Source organism: Ornithorhynchus anatinus, chromosome 1 (assembly GCF_004115215.2).
Source record: "Ornithorhynchus anatinus isolate Pmale09 chromosome 1, mOrnAna1.pri.v4, whole genome shotgun sequence".
In the NCBI taxonomy this organism is placed as follows: domain Eukaryota; kingdom Metazoa; phylum Chordata; class Mammalia; order Monotremata; family Ornithorhynchidae; genus Ornithorhynchus; species Ornithorhynchus anatinus.
Genome location: NC_041728.1, coordinates 24529412 through 24554492, shown reverse-complemented (window position 1 = coordinate 24554492; position 25081 = coordinate 24529412). Strand labels below are relative to the sequence as shown.

At 45.1% G+C, this 25081-nt stretch overlaps 1 protein-coding gene across 1 annotated transcript in view; it reads left to right on the top strand.

Annotated features, from left to right (window-relative positions):
• The first annotated feature begins 22584 nt into the window (after positions 1-22584).
• POC5 (POC5 centriolar protein) overlaps positions 22585-25081 on the top strand; it is a 34337-nt gene continuing 31840 nt past the window's right edge. The window contains exon 1 of the mRNA XM_029071068.2: positions 22585-22671. The gene's annotated coding sequence lies outside the window, so the exon portion shown is untranslated. The remainder of the gene's footprint in view (positions 22672-25081) is intronic.

The following is a 25081-nucleotide window of genomic DNA, read 5'->3' as shown; positions in this document are numbered from 1 at the left end:
TGCTTTAAAACCCATAAGGAGTTAAAGAGTTTCTGTTTGATGCAGAGGTAGATGAGCAACCCCTGGAGGTTCTTGGGGAGTAGGGAAACATGGACCAAACATTTTTGTTAGAAAAATGATCCAGGCAGCAGAGTGAAGTATGGACTGGAGTGGGGAAGAGATAGGAGGCAGGGAGGTCAGCAAGGAGGCTGATAAAGTACTCAAAGCAGGTTTAGTTAAATGATCGGATTAACGTGGAAGCAGTTTAAATAAAGAGGAAGGGGCAGATTTTAGCGATGTTGTGAAGGTGGAACTGACAGAATTTAGTGATGGATTGAATAGGAGATCCATTTATACCAACACCCTATTGATTATTTGCCTTTTGACAGTGGCTATTTAACAATGTTGTTAACCGCAGTGCAATGTTCCACTGTTGATACAGGGAAAACTAAACCATGCTCTGCCATCTACTATTCTTTTTCATTTCAAAGCAACATCTCCCCCACTAAAGTGCAAATTCCTTGAGGAAAAGGATCATGGCTAATTCTCACAAGTGCTTAGGACAGTGCTCTGCACACAGTAGGCTATCAGTTACTACTAAAGAGCGATTGATCCTGCAGACTGTGGGCCAACCGAGGGATAGGACTGTGTTCATTTCCCAACTGCATATTCTCCCTCAGCACTTAGTACAGTGCTCTGCACCCAAAACATGCTTAATAATTACTATTACTATTACATTCTCTCTTCCCAAGTCTCTGTATATACTAGAGTACATCCCAATAAAGCTTTAGTTCTTTCATTAATGACACCACAACACTGTTGATTTAGATTTCCTCTATGTCCCCAACTCTTTCTTGACTAAAGAGTCGAGAGACTGAAGACTAAAGAGTCTTGCCCAGTCTGTAGTTGTGTTGTTTCTGTTCTTATGTTTACTCTCCTCTGGAATTTCATCCTGTTTTTAAGAACATTTTCTCCAGTGACGTAGGCAGCTTTTAATTTTGTCTTCCAAAGCAGTAGCAATCCCAAACAATTTATTATCTTATGGAAATTTGTTGAGTCTGTTTTTTAGTAGTTCATCCAAGTCATCTTTAAAGATTCCGAACAAAATCAGTTCAGTACCAACCCCTCAGAGAGACCACTTAAGGTAGGTCTCCCGAAAGTCACTGAATCATTTGGTAACTTTCCTCTAGGTGCAACCTTGAGAAGTAGTATAGCCTAGTGGAAAGAGAACGGGCCTGGGAGTCAGAAGACCTGGGTTCTAGTCCTGCCTCCACTACTAGCTGGCTGTGAAAGATCAGGCATCCCACAACTGCTTTTTGACTCAGCTTCCTCATCTGTTCTCCCTCCCCTTCAAACTGTGAGCCCCATGTGGGACAGGGCCTGTGTCAGACCCATTTACCATGTATCTACCCCAGAACTTAGCACGGTGCTGGGCACATAGTAAGTGCTTAACCAATACTACAATTATTAATCATCAATCAATTGTATTTTTTGAGCACTTACTGTGCTCAGAGCACTGTACTAAGCACTTGGGGAGTGCAGTTCAACAGACTTAGTAGACAAGTTCCCTCCCCACAACAAAGTAGCATGGACTAGAGGCCTAATGGCAAACACGTGGGCTTGGGAGTCAGAAGATGTGGGTTCCAATCTCAGCTCTTCCCCTTGTCTGCTGTGTGACCTTGAGCAAGTCACTTCACTTCTCTGTGCCTCAGTTACTTCACCTGCAAAATGGGGATTAACTCTGTGAGCCCTACTTGGGACAGGAACTGTGTCTAACCTGAATACCTTGTATCTACCCTGGCACTTAGAACAGTGCTTGACAAATAATAAGCACTTAAATACCATGATTATTATTATTGTAGATCTTACAGTCTAGAAGGGAAGACTGACATTACTACAAATAAATTACAGATATGTTCATAATAATAATAATTAAAGTACTTGTTAGGCACTGACTATGTGCCAAGCACTGTTCTAAGCACTGGGGGAAGATACAAGGTAAGCAGGTTGTCCAACGTGGGGCTCAAAGTCTTAATCCCCATTTTACAGATGAGGTAACTGAGGCACAGAAAAGCTAAGTGACTTGCCCAAAGTCACACAGCTGACAAGTGGCGGAGCCAGGATTAGACCCACGACCTCTGACTCGCAAGCCCGTACTCTTTCCACTAAGCCACTCTGTGGGGCTCAGGGAAGGGTGACTAAAGGGTGCAAATGCAATTATTACTGTCATTATTAACCTGTGAGCCAGCTATGGAGACACCTATCAGTAGTAAGATCGAAGCTGTATATTTCAGAAAGATGGTGTGAGATGGTGTAACTTACTGCACAGAACTTTGAAAATATGAAATGCCATAGAAAACTCTATGCGTTACTGCTACATATGATATCTCTAAATACCTTTCAGTCAGACATAATATTAGGATAGAAATCCTCCTAGCGAGATTACTATATTGAAGACTAGATCTAGTGCTATAACAAAGGGCCAGAGGCTTATAGGGAAGATTGTGCTCCTAAGAAGGAATGCATCAGACTTTGCTAAAGCTTAACACACAGGTGAGGGTGTGTGAGAGAGAGGAAGTCAGAGACAGAGAATGTGCACCTAAAGTATGGCTTTTGATGTCAATTTATGAATCCAGAGGACAGTAGAGAAGGAAAAAAACCTAGATCATGCTGCCCTCAATCAATTAGAATATTTATTGAAAGTTTTCTCTGTGCAGAGCACTGCATTAAGAGCTTGGGAGAATATAATGGCATTAATAAACATGATTGCTGCTCTCAAGGATCTTGCAGTCTAGTTGGGGAGCTGACCCTAAAATAAACTACACACAGGGGGATCTAAAATAGTTCGAAGACATGTACACATAGGTTCTTGGGGTAGGGAAGTACTTGAGTGCTTATGGATAAGCAATGTGGCCTAGTAGATAGAGCACAGGCCTGGGCGGCAGAAGGAATAGGGTTCTAATCCCGCCACTTGTCTGCTGTGTAACCTTGGCCAAGTCACTTCACTTTTCTAGTTCCCTTATCTGTAAAATGGAGATTAAGATTGTGAGCCTCATGTAGGACAGGGACCTTGTCCAACCAATCTGCTTGTATCCACCCCAGCATTTAGTACAGTGCCTGGCACATAGTAGGCTTAACAAATACCACAATCATTATTAGTATTATTATTAGGGGACTTAGAAGTAGCAACAGGAAGGCCTCATGGAGCCCTGATACAATTAAATCTGGCATTTCTAACATTCACAGAGAGATTGGAGGAAAAATCTCAGCATTTCAGCCTCGGCTTTATCAGAATACTTCCAAAGGAGGTAAAGTTATCATAGAAAAGGAAGCGTTGTTTACTTGCTACTCTCCAAACTATTTTCGAAATTAGAAATCTATAGTCACTTTGTGTCTGAATTATACAGTTGAACTGTAAAATTATTTGAGCAATGAATTTCTAAAAACTAGAGAAGCTAAGGGATGTGCCCCAGATTATGCGCTGGTTGGTAGCATAGTTGAGACTAGAACCCAGGTCCCTGGACTTTACACTATAAATGCCTGCTAGACTGTAAGCTCCTTGTGGGCAGGGAATGGGTCTATCAACTCTGTTTTATTGTATTCTCTGGAGGACTCAGTCCAGTGCTCTGCACATAGTAAGAGCTCAATAAATACCTCTTTCCTCCAGGCCTATTCGACCAGACCATGGCAATGTTCCTTCTACTACCATATTTTTCTGGTCAGAGACAAGTTTTGGAAGACTTAAAGGGGAAGGGAATTCTGCTATGTGGAGGAAAGGAGTAGCTCAGTGTTCAGAGACTCATAAACCAGGACAGTTAGAAGTCATCTTAAGAGGAGCTAAGGTGTGAGCTTGGGTGCTAGAGGAAAAGAGAGCAAAAGGGTAACAGAGTCAATTGGTAAAGAGTCTTAAAACCAACATCTAAGAGTTTGTACTTTTTGTGGCATGTAAAAATGCATGGGTAGGCCTTAAGGGGTTTTGAGGTGGGAGGTGATATATTCCAGTGGCAATAAAAAAAAAATATAAGTAGCTGCATGTAGAATAGGCTGAAGAGGGGAGAAATTTGAGACAGGGAGACAAGTAGGGAGACTATTAAGAGTAATCCACATGATTAAGACAATACTGAGACTATTATCATAGGTCATATCTAATTTCTTCTAAGAAAAGGCACGGTATGAAGGAGAGGAAAGAAAAAGACTACCAATCTGAAGATGTCTGTGAAGAAGGGTACAGATAAGTAGAAAGGCAAGATCTCTGCCCTCCAGGAACTTGCAGAATAGTAGGGGAGACAGACCTTAAAATGAATTACAGGTAGGCAAAGCCACAGAGTTTAAGGCCAAGTACATAAGTACTTTGGGGTTGGAATGTACCAAAGAGCTTTCTGGGCACAGATACAAGTGCAGTAGATGATGAAGTAAGAAGGGAAAATAAAATGGGTTGAGATTAGTCAGGAAAGGCTGCCTGGAGAAGATGTGATTTTGGTTAGGTTTATGTGATTTTGGTCAGGTTTATGTGATTTTGGTCAGGTTTATGTGATTTTGGTCAGGTTTCGGAGACGGGGAGAGTGATGATCTGTTGGTTCTGAATGGGGAGGGATGAGATCAAAGCACAGTGAGCAGGTTGGCGGGATAGGAGAGCAATGTACACATCTCCGCCAAGAGGCTTTCCCTTATTAAGCTCTCATTTCCTCTTCTCTCACTCCCTTCTTTGCCGACCTTGCTCTTTAATTTGCTCCCTTTATTCACCCCCATCCCTCAGTCCCTTAGCACTTATATACATACCTGGAATTTATTTATTTATATTAATGCCTCTCACCCCCCCTAGACTTTAAGCTCACTGTGGCCTGGGAAAGGGTCTACCAACTCTGTTATATTGTACTCTCCCAAGTACTTAGTAGTGCTCTGCACAGAGTAAGCACTCAAAAAATATGATTGATTGGTACTGCATAAACAATTCATGAACCCTGATTTTGATATTTTAGGGGAGGCAACGTGGATTAGTGGTTATGATCATCCGATCCCCTTCAATTTCCATGATACCTCCTCTCCTACTGACTATTCAGCTTTAGTCTCTTTAGGCCTCATTTTCTCATTGGTAAAATTGTGATAACCCCTACAACACATACTGTATGTCATAATGTGTTCCTAGAGAGGGCAAATTAGAAAGTTAGAGGTTTCAGAAAGAGTACTACAACCAGGAAGGCATGAAACCAGAACCACGGTGGCTGCAGTATATGTGGAGAAGGAGGGACAGAATTGGCAGGATTCAGAATTCCAGTGAATGGGAGAGGGAAAAGACTGTGAAGTTAAAGATGATACTGAATTTGAGGGGCTTTTGAGACAGGGAGAAAACTGATGTTTTTAATAGTGATGTAAAGTTAGGAAGAAGATAGCATTTAGAAGGGAAAATGAGCTCTTTTTTGATCTAATAAATGTAAAGTGCCAGAGGAGGGAAGGGGGACCATCCAGAGGAAATATTAGATGGCTAAAGCAGATAAAGAAAGGGACTGTTGAAGTAGATCACGGAGTCAATTCATATTAGTGGAAGCAAAATATTCTTAGTGCTGCATGAACCTATCCCATGTGTCAGTTTTCTTATTTCCCTACCAAATGATTCCACATCTGAACTCTCACAGATCCCAGTATGCCTAAGCTTTTTCAACATGCTCTTAAGGCACTTATTTATGGTATTTATTAAGAGCTTACCTATATGCCAGGCACTGTACTAAGCGCTGGGTTAGATACAAGACAATCAGGGTGGACACGGTGCCTGCCCCACATAGGACTCATAGTCTTAATCTTCATTTTACAGATGAGACTGAAGCACAGAGAAGATAAGTGACGTGCCCAAAGTCACACAGCGAAGCTGGGATTAGAACTCTCTAATGTTCTGTGTAGGTGCTTTTTCATGACTTCTTGTTCTGTTGGATATAATTTTTCTCCTTCCTCCCTTAAGCCAAGAAGGCAATAGGAATATGGTTGAAAATACATTCTGAAATCTCCTTTCTATTCCTTTCAACATTATTTATACAGTGAATAGCGAGAGCTCAGTCCACTGGTGATGACTTGTTAATCAATCAATCAGTGGCATTTATTGAATGCTTTCTATGTACATAGCACTGTACTAAGCACTTGGAAGAGTAATAATAATAATAATGGCATTTGTTAAGCGCTTACTATGTGTAAAGCACTGTTCTAAGCACTGGAGAGGATACAAGGTGATCAGGTTGTCCCACATGGGGCTCACAGTCTTAATGCCCATTTTTCAGATGAGGTTAATGAGGCACAGAGAAGTGAAGTGACTTGCCCAAAGTCACACAGCTGAGCTGGGATTTGAACCCATGACCTCTGACCCCCAAGCCCAGGCTCTTTCCACTGAGCAACACTGCTTCTCCAACAGAGCTAGCAGACATACTCCCTACCCACAAAGTGTTTACAGTCTAGAGGGAGAGACAGACCTAGATATAAATAAGTAATGTATAATATATAATTTAAAGATATGCATAAAAGTGCTGTGGAGTTGAGGGTGGGGCAAATATCAAATGCTCAATGTCATCTCCAGCAGCAACTCTATACCCTGAGGTCTGGGGTAGTTCCTTTGTAGTAGGAAAAAAAATGCAAAATAATTATCTCTTCCAAAACAATGTGCCTTTGTAACGATGTTTTCTTTGCCCTGTAATGTAGATTTTGTGTTTTGGAGCAGTACAGAGGTTCTCTAAGAGTTAAGCCATGATACTTCCTACACCGTACACATATTTTAATCTATTTCTCTCTTTCTCTAGCACACACAATTACGGTATCGCATGTAGTTGGGAACAAAAGCTATAGGGAATAGAGTCTAATGGACTGTGATTACTGTTCTGGAACAGATTGAACCTCCTTATAGCCTATGAGAAGACTATGTGAATGGAATTCAGAGGAAGGTTGGACGGGTAATGGATTTTACTGCAAGCAACACAGATTTTTTGTTTCGTCTTTTTAAAGATGCTTTTTTATTCCTACAGAGGGACTCTCAGCGAAGAGAAAGGATGATAAACAAAAGCTGTGTTACCCTAAGTCCTTCTGGCCTGGGACTAGTCTTTTGACATATGGCATGGCAAAAATACTGCATTTGGTTTTAAAATGCAATCCCAATTATGATGCTACTAATTGAATAACTTTGATTTTCTGCTGTTTTACTAATGTTGCTGGTCTTGTCTCAAGTGAATTTAGACTCTTACCGCTGTCGCTACTGAAACAAACGAACTGGCTTTCGGAGGATGCTTTGAGAAAAGCCGGGGTTTAATTGACTATTCTTCCAGCTCCAAATGAGCTGCTTCTAATGCTCCTCCCCTGCCCCTTCCACTCTTGTCTGCTAGGTAGGTGAACAGAAGATGCTTCCTATTCCCCACAATGCCTCTTACTCCCAGCGATGTGGAGGTGCCACTCCTGCAGTGCGGTGGCACCCCCTTGTCCGATTAAATGTGTCAAACTCGACGACCGGCTCAGGCTCGGTGGGTTCTTAGTGAGCAGAGGCCTCCTGCCTCCAAGAACATCGTGCTTTTCTCCAGGGCCTGCCAAATGCCATCCTGGGAGCCTCTCCGAAGAGATTGTGTGCAAATTCATTTCCAAAAGAACTAACAGCCCGATTGGACCAGGTTGTTCCACAGTGCTGCCCCAACACGAAGGTGATTTCCTCATGGGGAACTTGCACGACCAGAAAACGAACCTGTCTGTTGTCAGTCCACGGAACTGTTTTTCTACACACAATCTCCACCCCAGATACACCCCAAGTCCCAAAAGGAGGTATTAAGCCAGACACACCACTGGAACTCTGTAGACCAACCTCAACTTCCATTCCTTCACCTGGACACAAACGGTTTTATCTGCCCACCCATAGCTCTGCCTCTCCGGAACCACTGTTTGCACGGAGCGATGCCGGAAACTGCAAAAGATGGATCCAATCCGAGCTTCCTTGAAAACGCTCCTAGTCAGAAAGGGCCAGGACCATCCCTTTGCTGGCTCCCCCTCCCCTCCTTCCCACAGCACGCTCACCGCCCACACTCCCTCAGCCTTTTTGTGCAGCGGGGGCCAGGGACTTCGCTGGGAGGAAGACTCGAACAATTACCTAATGGCGCACATCAGGCTCGACAGCCATCTCCGCCGCCGGCCCCATCTCAATGAGGATGTGCTCTGGGTGACTCAGAAAAAAAAAAATCACGCCCAAGGAAACAGCACAGAACTGCAGCCGGAAGAATCAACGGCAGCTCACGATTTGGAGCAAGGAGGCCACGCTGCGTCCTAATCACTCCCCAAGACCTAATTGCACCGCACACTGCATTCCCAATGACCCATGTAGAGCCTGCCTCCTGGAGTTGAGCTTTTAACTTCTGGAAAACAAATGCTGTTGATAAACAGCAACAACAAAAATACATCATTCAGTCAGGTCTCCCCACTGCCACAAAATTATCCACCTTCTCAAAAACAAAGAGGAGGAAATGCTGAATGTAGTCTTCACACCCACATGCATCAAAGAACAAATTCTGTGACAAAAGAGCTCCTGGAGAACCTTGGAAAAAAAAAACAAAACGGAAAACCAAGTTGAAAACTGGATGAGCCACCTTATGCCTTTCTCTTTGTGATGTCAGCTTCGGCATTTGATTTATTCATTTTCTTTAATGAAACAGGACTCATCTGTCATCAGAGGCTGCTGGGTTAGGGTCCCCTCAAATACCAGTGCTCTGGGATTGGGGTTAGACCCAGGCTGACCTACAGACGGTTCTCCAGGCCAGTTCCTGATTGGGGAACCCTCTGGGCTGATAACTGATAACTGGGCTGAGAAGCAGCATGGCTCAGTGGAAAGAGCCCGGGCTTGGAAGTCAGAGGTCATGGGTTCTAATCCCAGCTCCGCTGCTTGCCAGCTGTGTGGCTTTGGGCAAGCCACTTAACTTCTCTCTGCCTGTTACCTCATCTGTAAAATGGAGATTAAAACTGTGAGCCCCACATGGGACAACCTGATTACCTTGTATCCCTCCAGCGCTTAGAGCAGTGCTTTGTACATAGTATGTGCTTAACAAATACCACCATTATTATTATTGTAACTGTGTTCCTTTAGAGATCGAGTAAGGGATACGCCTGAATCGAGGGCCGGGATGGAGAAAAAAATAGAGAGAAGGTAGGAGGCAGGTGAGGCCCAGCATGGTGTAGTGGATAGAGCACTGGCCTGGGAGTCAGAAGTCATGGGTTCTAATCCTGGATCCACCGCTTGTCTGCTGTGTGACCTTGGGCTAGTCACTTCACTTTCCTTGGCCTTAGGGACCTCATCTGTAAAATGGAGATTTAGATTGTGAGCCCCACATGAGATAGGAACTGTGTCCAACCCGATTTGCTTGTATCCATCCTCGCTCTTAGTACAGTGTCTGGCACACTTAACAAATACCACAATTATTATTATTATTATGGCTAGAACTCTCCTGCACTTGAAAGCGTGGAACTGAACCCCCAGTGTTTCTGAGAAAAATCTGTTCTTTTGCAGATGGCAATGCTTTTTACTTCAGCAACTATTTGGCAACTTGTTTTCTATGTTTACAGAACACCCGCCTCTTTTTACTCCCAGTTTTCTCTGCTAGCTTCCTGCCGCCATATAGTCTTGCCTGCTCCAAGTTTTATTTGATCCACATTCAGCAGTCCACTTTAATATCTTAAACTAATTCCTGTGGAATCCCTAATGAGTTTCTACGCAGATTATGTCCCTCTGACAGAATCCTGGAGTAGTTAGGTAGGCAAAAACTGCGTTGTTTTCCAAGCCCGGCGGCTTCCTCAGGACTGAATCGTCCTCTCTGCCAAGGAATTTATTCCTTGATGCGGTTCTCTGGAGGTTGTACCGGTACCCCAGTTTTCCATTAAGGATATATTTTATTCATGCATTGTGTTCCCTGAAAGGAAAATGCTGACCCTTTACTCAGCAGGAGGCACCTCGAAGGTTTCAGAGAGCTACCTTGCTGCACGGAAAGAGAGGATAAGGATGCCTTCATCTGCCATCTCTATTTTGGCATTTATTTATCTCCAGAGCAGGAGTCAAACACATGCCTGGGAAAGGAGAGGATTGATTTGGAGATGGCCCGACCCACTTTCCAAAGGGGTATCCTTCACGTTGTCCTTCTGACAAGGTATCCTTCACCTTGCCCGGTCCTGCCTCCCTTGAACCCATTGCTGGGAAGCTACGGGGACAGAGAGGCCAAGGTGGCATTCAGGATTCCAGATCAACCAATTAATTGTTTTTATTGAATGCTTATGTTGTGCAGAGCACTGCACTAAGCGCTTGTGACAATACAACACAGTAGGTAGACACATTCCCTGGTCACAGTGAGCTTGCAGTCTAAATGGCGAGATAGACGATATAAATAATTGTCACAAAGGGGTCAGGGAGGCCATGAGTTCAAGAGGCAGAGTCCCAAACAGTTCCAGGCTCTGTAGAGAACTACTCTTCTGGCCAACCCTAGGGCAGACATCACATCACTGTTTCTTGCATGAGTCATCACACAGGGAGAACAATCGACAGTCGCGCAATCTAAGTCAAGGGATGGTGTGAAGCGGTGTGGCCCAGTAGGAAGAGTCAGAGGACGTGAGTTTGAATCCCGGCTCTGCCACTTGTCAGCTGTGTGACTGTGGGCAAGTCACTTAACTTCTCTGGGCCTCAGTTACCTCATCTGTAAAATGGGGATTAAGACTGTGAGCCCCACGTGGGACAACCTGTTTCTCCTATGTCTACCCCAGCGCTTAGAACAGTGCTCTGCACATAGTAAGTACTTAACAAATACCAACATTATTATTATTATTATTGATAATCTTGGCTCCATCACTTCGCTGCTGTTTGATTAGGGAAATCACTTAACTTCTCTGTGCCTCCATTGCCTCATCTGTGAAATGGGGATAAGATACTTGTTCTCTCCTGCCTCTTATCAATCAAACAATCATACTCACTGAGCACTTACTGTGTGCAGAATACTTTACTAAGCCCTTGGGAGGGCACAATACATCAATATAACTGTCACATTCCCTGCCCACATACTGTGAGTCCCATGTGGGAAAGAGACTGTACCCAATCAAATTATAAGAGCTTAAAAATACCATGATTATTATTGCTGTCTACATATCAATTCTTGGTATTTATTGAGCACTTTTTGCAAGAAGAGCACTTGGAAGGGTACAATAAAGTTCCAGACATCAAGGAGCTTAACAATCCAGAGCAGGAAGGTGGATGTTAAAACAAATTACAAGTAGGGGAGGCAAGTGAGTATTGAGATAACTACGTAACCATTGTAGGAATGCTTTGTGAGTATTTAAATGGTTAGGGGGTGCAGACTGATGTGCATACATGGCATAGAAAGGAGGGAAAATAGTGGGGGGAGATGAAAAATCAGTTTGGAAGGCCTTTTGTAGTATATGAAGATGGGGAGAGTGTTAGTCTGTCAGATATTAAAGGGCAGAGAGTTTGAGGCAGGAGGGAGGACATGAGCAAGGGGTGGACAGTGAGAGAGATTAGAGTAAGGCATAGCAAAGCACATGTATCTATATGCTCTATTTTTCAAAAGAAAGGTAGGGACTCAAGGAATTCACCTGCTCCACACATACCTTTGGCTAATAATAAACAGAATGATATTTGTTGAGCCCTACTGTGTCAAGCATCATGTTAAGTGCTCTGTTAGATACAATACCGAGGAACAATTCTATTATCGTTATTATTATCATTATTATTATCATCATTAGCTGCTAACACTATTATCATTAGTTCCACATGTGTTAATACTATTGGTATTGTTTTTGTCGGTCTGTCTCCCCCGATTAGACTGTAAGCCCGTCAATGGGCGGGGACTGTCCCTATCTGTTGCTGATTTGTACATTCCAAGCGCTTAGTACAGTGTTCTGCACATAGTAAGCGCTCAATAAATACTATTGAATGAATGAATAACATCAGGGTTCAGTTTCAGAGTTAGAGATAGGAGGTACCATATCCCCATTTTACAGATGAGAAAACAGGCCAAGAGGCTAAATGACTGGCCCGCGGTCAAACACCAGGCCAGAGGCAGTACTGAAATTAGGATCAGGCTCTTCTGATTCCCAAGCCCAGGCTTTTTGCTCTAGGCCCTACCATGTTCCCAGAAAATCTCAAAAGTAGTTGAACACTTCAAAAGTGAGTTCCTGAGCTGTTCCACAGTGCGGCCTAGCCGAAAGAGCAAGGGTCTCAGCAGAGGAGGACCTGGTCCCAGCTCTGCCACTTACCTGTCGTGTGACCTTGGGCAAATCACTGAACTTCTCTGTGCCTCAGCTTCTTCATCTGCAAAATGGGAATTCAATACCTGGTTTTAGACTGGGAGTTCCATATAAGGAACTCTTCTTATATTCCTCTTCTGTTCTCCATTTACACTCACTCCCTCGGTGAACTCATCCGCTCTCACGGCTTTGACTACCATCTCTACGCAGATGACACGCAGATCTACATCTCCGCCCCTGTCCTCTCCCCCTCCCTTCAGGCTCGCATCTCCTCCTGCCTCCGGGACGTCTCCACCTGGATGTCGGCCCGCCACCTAAAACTCAACATGAGCAAGACTGAGCTCCTCATCTTCCCTCCCAAGCCCGGTCCGCTCCCAGACTTCTCCATCACCGTGGATGGCACGACCATCCTTCCCGTCCTGCAGGCCCGCAATCTCGGTGTCATCCTTGACTCGTCCCTCTCGTTCACCCCACACATCCTATCCGTTACCGAGACCTGCCGGTTTCACCTCTACAATATCGCCAAGATCCGCCCTTTCCTCTCCACCCAAACGGCTACCTTACTATTACGGGCTCTCGTTATATCCCGGCTAGACTACTGTGTCAGCCTTCTCTCTGACCTCCCTTCCTCCTCTCTCGCCCCGCTCCGGTCTATTCTTCACTCCGCTGCCCGGCTCATCTTCCCGCAGAAACGATCTGGGCATGTCACTCCCCTTCTTAAACAACTCCAGTGGTTGCCTATCGACCTCCGCTCCAAACAAAAACTCCTCACTCTAGGCTTCAAGGCTCTCCATCACCTTGCCCCTTCCTACCTCTCCTCCCTTCTCTCTTTCCACCGCCCACCCCGCACGCTCCGCTCCTCTGCCGCCCACCTCCTCACCGTCCCTCGGTCTCGCCTATCCCACCGTCGACCCCTGGGTCACGTCCTCCCGCGGTCCTGGAACGCCCTCCCTCCTCACCTCCGCCAAACTGATTCTCTTTCCCTCTTCAAAACCTTACTTAAAAATCACCTCCTCCAAGAGGCCTTCCCAGACTGAGCTCCTCTTCCCCCTCTACTCCCTCTGCCATCCCCCCTTTACCTCTCCGCAGCTAAAGCCTCATTTTCCCCTTTTCCCTCTGCTCCTCCACCTCTCCCTTCCCATCCCCACAGCACTGTACTCGTCCGCTCAACTGTATATATTTTCGTTACCCTATTTATTTTGTTAATGAATTGTACATCGCCTTGATTCTATTTAGTTGCCATTGTTTTTACGAGATGTTCTTCCCCTTGACGCTGTTTAGTGCCATTGTTCTTGTCTGTCCGTCTCCCCCGATTAGACTGTAAGCCCGTCAAACGGCAGGGACCGTCTCTATCTGTTGCCGACTTGTTCATCCCAAGCGCTTAGTACAGTGCTCTGCACATAGTAAGCGCTCAATAAATACTATTGAATGAATGAATGAATATAAGGGAGAGACTGCATCTGATCTGAATATCTTGTACCTATTCCAAAGTGCGGTACATAGTAAGAGCTTAAGGACTATTATTATCACCCTTCCTCATTGACTGCAGATTTGTCTTCCCTCTTTTTCTTTCTTTTCCTTCATATACCTTCTCTTAGAAAAAAATTAGCCAACACCCATGAAATAGTCTCAGTATGATCTTCATTCGCTGTCTGCTTATACTAGAACGTGTCTCTGCTAGAGCTGCCTATTTAAGTAACTTACTCTAGAGTTCTTAGTTAATTTCTCTATGAACTAAATGAGAGTTTAGAAACTCAACTGAGGACTGTACAGTTACTTGAGCACACTCCTTTCAAAATAAACAAACCCTTGAGAGGAGGGATCATGTCTATTAATTCTATTGTATCTACTCAATCAATTAATCATATTTATTGAGCACTTACGGTGTGCAGAATACTAAGCACTGGGAATAGTATAATATAACAGAGTTGGTAGACATGTTCCCTGTCCACAATGAGCTTACAGTATAGAGGGGGAGAAAAAATCAAGCCTAGTACTCACTCACTAAATATTATTGATCAGCAATCATACTCCCTATGTAAATCAGTATTAACTAGCCAGAATTTCAACATAGGTCTTTGTGGTTCCTAGATGGATATTGTTTTATATTTCTTTATTGCTCCAAGCCATTTACAAATTCTCATCTTTAGTAGTAGATCAATCAGTAGTATTTATTAGTGCCAACTGTATACAGGGTACTGTTCTAAGCACTTGGGAGAATACAACAAAATTACAACAGAAGATCCCTACCCTCAAGGTTCTTACAGTCCAGCAAGAGGGTCAGACACCAAATAATTTTACAGGTAGAAGATGTATCAGTACACCTAGGTGGATGTGTGTGCATGAATAGATAGAGTCTTCTTTGACTGAGCTACCTTCTTAAGTATTTGGGGAAATATACTGCTGCATGTAGAATGGTGAATCCTCTGAAATTTTGATAGATGTTTCAGGTTCTTAATGGTGATGATATTTGTTAAGTGCTTACTATGTGCCAAGCGCTTCACTAAGTGCTGAGGTAGATACAAGATTATCAGGATGGACACAGTCCCTGCCCCACATGGGGCTCACAGTCTAAGTAGGAGAGAGTACCGGTACCGAATCCTCATTTTACAGATGAGGAAACTGAGGCACAGAGCAGTGAAGTGATTTACCCAAGCTCTCACAGCAAGCAGGTGGAGGAGCTAGAATTAGAACCAGGTTCTCCGACTCCCAGGCCCAGGTTCTTTCCACTAGGCCACGTGGCTTCATATTCCCAGCAAATGTCTAATGTAGTAGGAAGGTATGGAGGCAAAACCCCCAAAAAACAATGTTTCTAATGGTACTTTTTATACTTGAAATTCCTTATTTTCTGTCACCAAAATTGTGATTCCATATTTACTCAAGTTGTTGCCAAATTAAAATACCAAAAGACTGTTTAATATGAAATAATTGAAAGACTATTTTATATGAAATAATTGAGCAGGTTTCTAGTTTATTATTATGAAACTGGTATTCTTGGGCAATCTGCAGGCATTTTGAAAACCAAGCGAAATTCTGGTGGTCAATTTTCCTCTTTTTTATGACTTCTTTTTCTTAAACTGCAGCTTTCAGCCACTCTGTTACATCTCCTTCACTGGTCTTTTTATATGAAATTTCTCCAGTGATTTCAGTTTGTTCCTATATTACGTTGCACACAACTTAGTCTCAAATCCAAGGCTTTGCTAGTGCCTTTGATCCAACAAGTTCCCTCGGATGAGGCCACTTTTACAAGACATCCCTTCTCCAAGCAGATCTGGCCAGCTTAAACCCTTTTCTTAAATTCCCTCTCGCTACATATTTTTGCCATTTTCTCTTGCCTCTGGCCTGCAAAGGAACGGACAAAAGGTGAATGGGATAGAAGTTGATCTGATTCACATTTTGAGCCACCATCAACAGCCTTGACTAAGCATGGGCTTGGGAGTCAGAGGTCGTGGTTCTAATCCCAGCTCCGCCACTTGTCAGCTGTGTGACTTTGGGCAAGTCGCTTCACTTCTCTGTGCCTCGGTTACCTCTTCTGTAAAATGGAGATTAAGACCCTGAGCTTCACGTGGGACAACTTGATTACCTTGTTTCTACGCCAGTGCTTGGCACATAGTAAGCTCTTAATAAATACCATATTATCATCCCTACGTTTTCCACCTGGCCTCTCTCCCACCCAGATTGGGATTATGCGTGGCTCAGTGGAAAGAGCCCGGACTTGGGAGTCAGAGGTCATGGGTTTGAATCCCGGCTCTGCCACTTGTCAGCTGGGTGACTGTGGGCAAGTCACTTCACTTCTCTGTGCCTCAGTTCCCTCATCTGTAAAATGGGGATTAAGACTGTGAGCCCCACGTGGGACAACCTGATTCCCTTGTGTCTACCCCAGCGCTTAGAACAGTGCTCTGCACATAGTAAGCGCTTAACAAATACCAACTTTATTATTATTCCCTGGGCCTCAGTTCCCTCATCTGTAAAATGGGGGTGAAGACTGGGAGCCCCACGTGGGACCACCTGATGACCCTGGATCTACCCCAGCGCTTAGAACAGTGCTATGCACATAGTAAGCGCTTAACAAATACCAATATCATTATTATTATTATTATTTGCAGATATTTCCCTGCACAAATCTCAGGTTTTCCTTTTCCCTCTTGGCCTCGGGGGCGGACCAGAAGCAGAGTCTATTGCCACCTGGTGGCGATGTGATGAATAAACTTCCCCTCTCTTGGTAGGCAGAGGGGCAAGGCCAAATCTCTTAATAATAATAATAATAATAATAATAATGTTGGTATTTGTTAAGCACTTACTATGCGCAGAGCACTGTTCTAAGCGCTGGGGTAATTACAGGGTAATCAGGTTGTCCCACGTGAGGCTCACAGTCTTCATCCCCCTTTTACAGATGAGGTCACTGAAGCCCAGAGAAGTTAAGTGACTTGCCCACAGTCCCACAGCTGACAAGCAGCAAAGCCCGAATTCAAACCCATGACCTCTGACTCCCAAGCCCGTGCTCTTTCCACTGAGCCACGCTGCTTCTCTATCTTTTCCAGGGGAGGAGGGGTAGTAGCTTTGCGCCTCCCTGCCTGCAGATTTATGCAGCAGACTTCATAAATCAGTGGGTAGGAAGTCACTGTGCTCGGATTTGATCCTATTATTGGATCAGCACCGAATTGAAAGGTTTTGATGGGGGGGGTGCGCCAAGGAAATTTAATGCCAAAACCCCCCAAAGTCTCAGTCTTTGACATCTAAGATTGTGAACCTTGTGTGGGACATGAACTGTATCCAACCTGATTATCTTAAATCTCTCCCAATACATAGTATATAGTAAATGCTTAACGAATACCATTTAAAAAAAAAATCTTGAAGTTGGGCCTACCAGAGCAGAACCCCACTTTCACATCCCCTCCTAGGGATCAGGGTACAATTTTAAAAGGAAGATAATGTTCTTTCATTAACATTGATTACCATTTTGCCCTCCTCTTGAATATCAGGCACAGCAGATTTCTACTTGCTTAGAATCCATCTTTTAAAAACCTCTCAGCGTTAGATGTGCCTAAATACTAAATAGAGTATATTTCCTCTGGTTTATTCACTGAGAAGGATTATGACTCAGAGGTTTGAAAGGTTTATTCAATGCAGTAGTAGTCATTTTTCAAAAGGCTTTAAAATGCCTAAGCCATTACCATCCTGCTGGTCAGGGAATAAACCTCTCAAATAGATCTGGGTAACTGTTACTATTGGATTCTGGCATATCCTGCTAGTCAGCACTTCCTCCTTCTCAGACTAATGTTAACATGCAGTTCAGATAAACTGTAGTACCTAATCATTTCTCACACTTTGATGTTTGCAAGGAGTAAGGGGCGATTCAAACAACATTTTTGTGCTTTGATTATTTATAAAGAAACTTCCATTTGTCTTCACTTTTTCTAATTGTAAAACTCTTAATCTGGAGAGGCAAATCCCAAAAGAGTTTGAGTTTGCTAAATTAGCCTTGCAAATACCTACTAGCCCTTTCACCCAGAGCAGATAGTAGCCAATGGTAAGTGAGAAGCATAGATCAATGCTGTCATTTGTTATAATTTTAAGATATACGTTAAGCGCCTATTATGCGTTAAGCAGCCCATCAATCGTATTTATTGAGCGCTTACTGTGTGCAGAGCACTGTACTAAGCACTTTGGAGAATACAACAATATACAGAAAACTTCCCTGCCCGCAACGAGCTTTAATTTAATTTAATAAGGCTAGATACCATCTCTGTCCCACATAGGGCTCAGTCTACATGGGAGAAAGAACAGGTATTGAATCCCCATTTTGCAGTTGAGGAAGCCACAACACTTTCTGTGAGCTGGTAATGTGCTTTAATTGTTTGTGGAGCTGCATTCAGTGGTTCTTTAAACACTAATAAGGGTGATAATTCACTCCGGCACCCTTCCCTTCATTCCTCAAGGGGTGATTATTAATCCACCAGGTCAGGGCTTTTATTGTATTTTAACCAAGTAGCACCTAGTATCCTTTAGTGCATCCTAGCACATATGGACTGTCGGGGGGGGGGGGGGTGATGGGAGCACCAGCCTATACCCCCATATTGAGTTTGGAGTCAGGGTCTCAAAGGACTAAGAATGAAGATGTGGGTTAGAGAAGGTTCTAGATGATCTGATTTTACAATAATAATAGTAATTATTATTATGGCATTTCTTAAGACATTTGTGGTGGTACAATATTTGTTATTCAGAGCTGTCTTAGGTTTTAGACAACTCCAGGGCTTTAAATCAGAGGGACAATCAATAATGGCATTTATCAAGCACTTATTGTGTATAAAGCACCATACTTAATCACTCAATTGTATTTATTGAGTGCTTACTGTGTGCAGAGCACTTTACTAGGTACTTGGGAGAGTACAATATAAGGATATAACAGACTGCGTTCCTGCCCACCAGAGTCGAGAGGAGTGAAAGTCTCAGTGTCTCGGAGAATACAATACAGTTGGGAGCATGAATACAAACTTCAAGACTATTTCAATCTAACGGAGGAGAAAGACATTATAAATTACAGATAAGGGAAGCAACAGAGTATAAGGATATATACATAAATGCTGTGGAGGTGGGGAGGGTGACTGGGTGGAGACTGGAGACTCTGTGTCAGGGAATGGGTCTACCAACCTGGTTATATGTATTCTCCCAGGGGCTTAGCACAATGCTCTATATACAGATTGATTGTTTGGAGACAAAAATTGAGGTCTACAAAAGCCCAAAGGATATGAACAAGGAGAGAATGAAATTACTGCTTATCAGATTCTGTAATAATCATGCTAGCCACCATTTTCGCGACCTTCAAAACCATCCTAAAAGTCACATCTCCTCCAAGAGGTTTCCCCTACTAATCCCTCATTTCCCTATCTGCCTTCCCCTCTGCGTCCACTATGCACTTGAGCACTTTGATACTCACCCCAGCCACACAGCACTTACGTAAATCCTGATATTCTAGTATTTTCCCAATTTAATGTATTTTCATGTCTGTCTACCCCTGTAGACAAGAAGCTCCATGTGGGCAGGTATCGCATCTCCCAACTTTTGTATTGTACTTCCCCAAGCAGTTATTACAATGTTCTTCACATGGTAAGCACTTCTAAATACCACTGACTGAAACAAGATACCCTTCTGAAACTCAAAACTAAGTGAGGGCGGTATTTTTCCACCTAAAATGTAGTTTCCTTGGGAAGTTATGCAACGGGGCCTAACAGAAAGAGCCCAGGCCTGGGAGTTCGGGGGCTGAGGTTCTCCTCCCAGCTCTGCCACTGACCTGCTGGGTCACAGCCCTTGAGCAAGTAATTTCACTTCTCTGGGCCTCAGTTTCCTCATCTGTGAAATGGGGGTAAAATAGATTGAAAGCACAATTTGCGGCAGAGATCTAATCTGAGCAGGATCATCTGATAATACTTTATCAACCTAAATGTTTAGCATGAAGTGCTTAAAAATATACTACTAAGGTTTTAGATATGCATTCTAAATGAGAGGGCCATTATAAATTAAGTTAGAGATTGAAAGTGCATCCCTAACATGAAGATGGTTGTCAAGATGGTTCCAGAAGCAGCGTGGCTCAGTGGAAAGAGCATGGGCTTTGGAGTCAGAGATCATGGGTTCGACTCCCGGCTCTGCCACTTGTCAGCTGTGTGACTTTGGGCAAGTCACTTAACTTCTCTGTGCCTCAGTTACCTCATCTGTAAAATGGGGATTAAAACTGTGAGGCCCGCGTGGGACAACCTGATTCCCTTGTGCCTACCCCAGTGCTTAGAACAGTGCTCTGCACATAGTAAGCGCTTAACAAATACCAACATTACATTATTAAGAAAGGTCTGCATCACATGGTCTCTCCAAACATCCTTTAGAGGCAGAGTACTGGGCTGGATAATAATTATGGCATTGAAGCACTTACTATGTTCCAGGCACTGTACTAAGCCCTGGGGTGGATACAAGCAAATCGGGTTGGATACAGTCCCTGTCCCATGTGGGGCTCATAGTCTCAATCCTCATTCTACAGATGAGGTAACTGATGCACAGAGAAGTGAAGTGACTTGCCCAAGGTCACACAGCAGACACATGGCAGAGCCAGGATTAGAATCCATGACCTTCTGACTCCCAGGCCTGTGCTCTATCCACTACGCCACACTGCTTCTCATCATTGGGGTTTTAATTATCTAAGGTTCACCCTGGATACTATTCAATTAGCAATCAATCATATCTTTTGATCAGTTATGTGCTGAGCACTGTACTAAGCGCTTGGGAGAGTACAGTACAACAGAATTAGCAGATCTGATCCCTGCCCATAACAAGCTTAATGATAGGAATAATAGCCTGACTGAAAAAAGGAGACAATATCTCATCTCTGAGGGAGAAATCGTTGTTCATTCATTCATTCAATAGTATTTATTGAGCGCTTACTATGTGCAGAGCACTGTACTAAGCACTTGGAATGGACAAATCGGTAACAGATAGAAACAGTCCCTGCTCTTCGACAGCCTTGCGTAGCTCAGTGGAAAGAGCCTGGGCTGCGGAGTCAGAGGTCATGGGTTCGACTCCCGGCTCTGCCACTTGTCAGCTGTGTGACTGTGGGCAAGTCACTTCACTTCTCCGTGCCTCAGTGACCTCATCTGTGAAATGGGGATTAACTGTGAGCCTCACATGGGACGACCTGATGACCCTGTATCTCCCCCAGCGCTTAGAACAGTGCTCTGCACATAGAAAGCGCTTAACAAATACCAACATTATTATTATACCATTCTGCAAAAATCCAACAATTAAGATAACTAGGAAGTTTCTGATGCTTGGGATGAAAACAACGACATCAATGAGAGATGTTAGTAAAACCAGGGATCTGGGAGCAGGTGTTTTATTGGTATTTCATCCCTAATTCCAGTCATCCATTATTAATCTCCCCTTATACCTTAGGAATCTAGGATGTGGTGGGATTTTCTCCCTTTTAACCATTTCATTATACCATATTATACCATATTATTCCATTATACCATAGAGAAGCAACGTGGCTCAGTGGAAAGAGCATGGGCTTTGGAGTCAGGGGTCATGAGTTCGAATCCCAGCTCTGCCACTTGTCAGCTGTGTGACTGTGGGGAAGTCACTTAACTTCTCTATGCCTCAGTGACCTCATCTGTAAAATGGGGATGAAGACTGTGAGCCCCACGTGGGAGAACCTGATTCCCCTGTGTCTACCCCAGCACTTAGAACAGTGCTCTGCACATAGGAAGCCCTTAACAAATACCAACATTATTATATTCCTTGAATACTCTAAAAAAATTTTAAATTTCCAACTGCTATCCATCAATAGGAGGTACAATGGCCCAAAACATCATTCCCTTCCTAGTTTTTGTTAAAAAAAAACCTTTAACAAACCAAGGAATTGGAGATTTTCTAATTCCCTGAGAAACTGCAAGCAAATTAAACTAGTGTAATTAGTTACACTACAAGTTCCATTAGGATTTGCTTCAGAGACTACAATGCCAAGTCTCAGGTCAGCTTCACAAATAAGAAAAATACAATATGTTAACTCACTCTGTGTTGGGTCTGAATCAGTCCACCTCCCTTTAGCAGGACATAGAAAACAAAAATAAATTAGATTTTGGAGTAAAAATAAAAGATAATAAGGGTTAAAAATGTTACTCATCCTAGGTGAGTGGGCAAGTAACTATTTGCAAGGTGGTTTAGTTTTTAGAATTTGAAGCCCTGAGATTTTTTGGCGGCTGCGCAGTGGCAGGGGGCGGGAGGGGCGGAGAAGGAGCCGGCCGGGGTGGCCCCGCCCACCTCCCGGCGCGGCGCCCAATCAAACGACGGTTAGATGGACGGTTCGGCCAATGGGAAGGCCCGACGCGATGGAGGGGGCGGGGGGTGGGAGGGGGCGGAGAAGGAGCCGGCTTGGGTGGCCCCGCCCACCTCCCGGCGCGGCGCCCAATCAGACGGCGGTTGGCTGGACGGTTCGGCCAATGGGGAGGCCCGACGAGATGGAGGGGGCGGGGGGTGGCAGAGAGCGGAGAAGGAGCCGGCCGGGGAGGCCCCGCCCACTTCCCGGCGCGGCGCCCAATCAGACGGCGGTTGGCTGGACGGTTCGGCCAATGGGGAGGCCCGACACGGTGGCGGGGGCGGGGGGGGTGAGAGGGGGTGGAGAAGGAGCCGGCCGGAGTAGCCACGCCCACCTCCCGGCGCAGCGTCCAATCAGACGGCGGTTGGCTGGACGGTTCGGCCAATGGGGAGGCCCGACGAGATGGAGGGGGCGGGGGGTGCAGGGAGCGGAGAAGGAGCCGGCCGGGGAGGCCCCGCCCACCTCCCGCGCTGCGCCCAATCAGACGGCGGTTTGCTGGACGGCCGCGGCCAATGGGGAGGCCCGACGCTGGGGCGTCCGGCCGTTTGAAACCGTCGGCTGCGGCGGCTGGAGAGTTGGCGGAGGTGAGCCATCCCAATGCCGGGAATACCGGGAATACCGGGAATGCCGGATCGCCCCCGATTCCCAGCTGCGGCTGCGGTGGGGGGAGTCCAGTGTTCAGTCATTCAAATCCTGTTTAGGGAGCGTTTACTATGTGGATGCACTGTACTGAGCGCTTAGGAGCGCCCAGTACAGCAGGAGACACTCCTGCCCACAGCGAGCTCGCAGTGCAGAGGGGGAGCCTGACTATTTATTGAGCTCCTATTCATTCAATCGCATTTATTGAGCGCTGTGTGCAGAGCACTGTACTGAGCGCTTGGGAGAGAACAAGACAGCAGTAGACACTCCTGCTCACAACGAGCTCGCAGTGCAGAGGGGGAGCCTGACTATTTATTGAGCTCCCATTCATTCAGTCAATCGCATTTATTGAGCGCTGACTGTGTGCAGAGCACTGGACTGAGCGCTTGGGAGAGAACAAGGCAGCAGTAGACACTCCCGTCCACAACGAGCTCGCAGGCCAGAGGGGAACCTGTCTATTTATTGAGCTCCTATTCATTCAGTCAGTCGTATTTATTGAGCGCTGACTGCAGGACACTGGACTAAGCGCTTGGGAGAGAACAAGGCAGCAGTAGACACTCCTGCCCACAACGAGCTCACAGTGCAGAGGGGAAGCTTGACTATTTATTGAGCTCCTATTCATTCAATCGCATTTATTGAGCGCTGTGTGCAGAGCACTGTACTGAGCGCTTGGGAGAGAACAAGACAGCAGTAGACACTCCTGTCCACAACGAGCTCGCAGGCCAGAGGGGAACCTGACTACTTATTGAGCTCCTATTCATTCAGTCAGTCGTATTTATTGAGCGCTGACTGCAGGACACTGGACTAAGCGCTTGGGAGAGAACAAGGCAGCAGTAGACACTCCTGCCCACAACGAGCTCACAGTGCAGAGGGGAAGCTTGACTATTTATTGAGCTCCTATTCATTCAATCGCATCTATTGAGCGCTGTGTGCAGAGCACTGTACTGAGCGCTTGGGAGAGAACAAGACAGCAGTAGACACTCCTGCTCACAACGAGCTCGCAGTGCAGAGGGGGAGCCTGACTATTTATTGAGCTCCTATTCATTCAGTCAATCGCATTTATTGAGCGCTGACTATGCAGAGCACTGTACTGAGCACTTGGGAGAGAACAAGGCAGCAGTAGACACTCCTGCCCACAACGAGCTCGCAGTGCAGAGGGGAAGCCTGACTATTTATTGAGCTCCTATTCATTCAATCGCATTTATTGAGCGCTGACTGTGTGCAGAGCACTGTACTGAGCGCTTGGTAGAGAACAAGGCAGCAGTAGACACTCCTGCCCACAACGAGCTCGCAGTCCAGAGGGGGAACCAGACTATTTATTGAGCTCTATTCATTCATTCAGTTGTATTGAGCACTGACTGTGTGCAAAGCACTGTTCTAAACATTTGGAAGAGTACAATACAGCAGTAGACACTCCTGCCCACAACGAGCTCGCAGTGCAGAGGGGGATCCCGGCAGTACTTATTGAGCGCTTACTGTGTGCAGAGTACTGTACTAAGCGCTTGGGAGAGAACAATAGAACAGTAGACATCCCTGCCCACAACGAGCTCGCAGTCCGGAGGGGGAGCCCGACTATTTATTGAGCTCCTATTCATTCCTTCAGTTGTATTTATCGAGCGCTGACTGTATGAAGAGCACTGTACTGAGTGCTTGGGAGAGTACAATACAACAGTAGACACTCCTGCCCACAACGAGCTCGCAGTGCAGAGGGGGAGCCAGACTATTTATTGAGCTCCTATTCATTCATTCAGTCGCATTTATTGAGCGCTATGTGCAGAGCACTGTACTGAGCGCTTGGGAGAGAACAAGGCAGCAGTAGACACTCCTGCCCACAACGAGCTCGCAGTGCAGAGGGGGAGCCAGACTATTTATTGAGCTCCTATTCATTCATTCAGTCGCATTTATTGAGCGCTGTGTGCAGAGCACTGTACTGAGCGCTTGGGAGAGAACAAGACAGCAGTAGACACTCCTGCTCACAACGAGCTCGCAGTGCAGAGGGGGAGCCTGACTATTTATTGAGCTCCTATTCATTCAGTCAATCGCATTTATTGAGCGCTGACTGTGTGCAGAGCACTGTACTGAGCGCTTGGGAGAGAACAAGGCAGCAGTAGACACTCCTGCCCACAACGAGCTCGCAGTGCAGAGGGGAAGCCTGACTATTTATTGAGCTCCTATTCATTCAGTCGCATTTATTGAGCGCTGACTGTGTGCAGAGCACTGTACTGAGCGCTTGGGAGAGAACAAGGCAGCAGTAGACACTCCTGCCCACAACGAGCTCGCAGTCCAGAGGGGGAGCCTGACTACTTATTGAGCTCCTATTCATTCATTCAATCACATTTATTGAGCGCTGACTGT